Consider the following 3,169-nt stretch of genomic DNA (forward strand, 5'->3'; position numbering starts at 1 on the left):
AATACCCAAAATCTTTACCATTTCAGCAAGAAAAAAAGAAAAAAAAGAAAAAATTCCCACTTCCATAAAGTTAACAAGTAAATTCTATCATTTCATCAAACTACACCTATAAAAAATCATTTTGAACCCTTAATAAGGTTTACAACTTCAATCTTAGTTATCCTTCAATTATTTAAGCATTAACAATAAGTCCACCTCCCTGCTCTCATCTATCTTAATGTGCCCTAACTGGATTCCTTCCCCTTAAAACTAGCTTGTGAAAGATACCGGGCATCTCATAGCTTGAATATTTATTTGCCAGTAATTAGAATAATACAATTGTTAGAGAATTTTAGTTTCTCTATTGGTGAAAATAAATCAGAAGCTCTCACAGTGGACTGCATTTATCTGATTCAAATAAACTCTTTATATTCATATCAAAATATTTACAATACCATACATTTTTCTTTACAGCAACATAGCACAATGAAGACTTCTTACAGCAGAGACAGACCTGAGACTGAAACTGAAACAAACAAAATACAGCTCCAACTCAATACCTTTTTGCACAGACTCAGTAGCACTTTCTTCACATTGGCTGACTGAGTTACCACATGACTCTTCCTGCTCATATTCCAACACTCCTCCCTTCATGACAGAAAGAGACATCAGACCTATTGACTTAATACATTTTCCATAGTGAACACCACCCAATGGTTTAGTCATCATGTCTGCCAAATTATCCTCAGGAGAACAATGATGTAAACTAATCAATTTTCCTTTTACAGCTTCCCTGACATTACAATACTTAATGTCTACATGTTTACTTCTGTTCTTCACCCTGTCACCAGTTGCCATTTTTATACAGGCAGCATTGTCTTCAAACACCTTTACAGATTCTTTTACATTAATATTTAAATCTTGCAACAACTGTACATACCATATTACTTCAGAACACAATTCAGATAAAACAATAAACTCTGCTTCCACTGTTGAAATAGCAACAGTTGTTTGTTTTCTGGACTTCCATCCAATCAGAGTCCCTCCAAACAATATTATAATCCCAGAATTTGATTTCCTTGTGTTTATGTCATTTGCATAGTCACTATCGACATAACACTTTAATTTCAATTCCTCAGTAATCTGTATTTGAAGACCCAAATTTATGGTTCCCTTTAAATATCTGAGAACCCTTTTTACACCCATCCAATGTAACTTTGTAGGTGCAGCAGTAAAACGACTCAAAATGCCTACTGCGCAAGCTATGTCTGGTCTGGACCACTGTGATAGTTATAACAAACTCCCTATTGCTGAGTGATATATCTCTTGATCACAGGTTTCACCTTTGTCCGCACTTAAACTATTATAAATATCCGTACTCATGGGTGTGGGAGCAGTATTGCAATCTTTCATATTATATTTCTCCAATAACTGCTCAATTTTTCTCCTTTGACTGAGAATATAACCACCTTTTTCATTTTTCTGTATCTCTACACCGAGATAATTTTTTATTTTTCCCAAATTCTTTAATTCGAATTTATTTCCTAATTTATCAGCAAATTCCTTGACTTGTGGTGCATCCTTTGCGATGAAGCAAAGATCATCCACAAATGATAACAGTAGACAATTCCCTCCTTGTAACTGTCCAGTATATATACAATTATCAGCCTTGCAACTCTTAAATCCAAGACTCTTTAAAGCAGTATCTAAACAGATATTCCAGTTTCTGGCTGACTGCTTCAGCCCATAAATAGCCTTGTTTAATTTATACACCATGTTAGGTTTTGCAATTTCATACCCTGGTGCTTGGATCATATACATTTCTTCCTCTAACTCAGCATTGAGGAATGCAGTTGTGATATCAAAGTGCCAGATTTTATGTTTATATGCCGCTGCCAATGCCAGTGCTAATCTTATACTCTCACTTTTCACAGTTGGCGCAAATACTTCATCGTAGTGCACATTCTTTAATTGTGAAAAACCTTGTGCCACTAACCTGGCCTTATACTGTACGTCATTATTTGGCAATACCTTTTTCTTATATACCCACTTACAACCCACAGCTTTGGTTCCCTGTGGCAAAGTCACTGATTTAAATACTTCATGGTCTCCCATGGATTTCATCTCTTTATCCATGGCCTCCTTCCATCTTTCTTGTTCAGTCTTTGGTAATGCCAACACCTCTTTATAACTTCTTGGCTCATACCACACATTGCAAACCTTTACCTTGCTGGCAGAATACCTGTCAGGCGGAATTCCTTTGTTACATTGCTCTGACCTACATGGTAATAACTGCTCCTGTGTCTCAAGTCTTTCTGGCTTCATGTCTTGTTCAGTCTCTCCTCCCTGAACATTGACATCTTCAATAATCATTTTCCCATCATTAGATGAGTTATTGTCACTAAACAGATCACCGTCATTAAGTGAGACATACCCAGAATTTGCATTAATTTTGTCCCAATTTTGTTCTGCAAAATTAGCAGATCTTGAAATTACAATTCTTTTACTTCCATCGCTAAAGCGATATCCTTTTGACCCTGGCTCATAGCCCACAAACCTGAGCTTTCTTGCCTTTTGCTGTCCCTTTCTTCTGATTGCTTTCGGAATATGTACCCATGCAGTACTTCCAAAAATTCTCAAATGTGCCAGTGATAGCTTTCTCCCATATAGAATGTCATATGGAGTATTATTAATGGAGGAACTCCACAGCCTGTTAACTATATAATTGGCAGTCAATATGGCTTCTCCCCAATATGACCTGCTCATACCAGAATCCTCTAATAATGAATCTTTCATTGTTTGCAAAACACCATTCCTTCTTTCAGCTACACCATTCTCTGCTGCTAAGTAAGGATTTGTATGTTTGTGTCTTATCCCCAACTGCCCCAACCATTGTTGGAATTTAGTTGACATAAATTCAGTACCTCTGTCAGTTTGCAACTGACACACTTGTTGTCTGTACCTTCTCTCTACAAAACTTACCCACTGTTTGAATTGTTGTAGCACCTCTGTCTTACCTCTAAGCAAGTAACAAAACGAATACCTGCTATAATCATCAACAATTATCAGTGCATATTTTGCTCCTTCCAAACTGGCTTGCATAGGTCCCACCAGATCTGCATGGACCAGCTCTAGAACTCTTTTTGTTTGTCTTGTGCCATATTTACTAACTGGGAATGCCTTTGACTTT

Source organism: Protobothrops mucrosquamatus, unplaced genomic scaffold, assembly GCF_001527695.2.
Source record: "Protobothrops mucrosquamatus isolate PMUCROS unplaced genomic scaffold, P.Mucros_1.0 scaffold464, whole genome shotgun sequence".
NCBI classification, from domain to species: Eukaryota; Metazoa; Chordata; class Lepidosauria; order Squamata; family Viperidae; genus Protobothrops; species Protobothrops mucrosquamatus.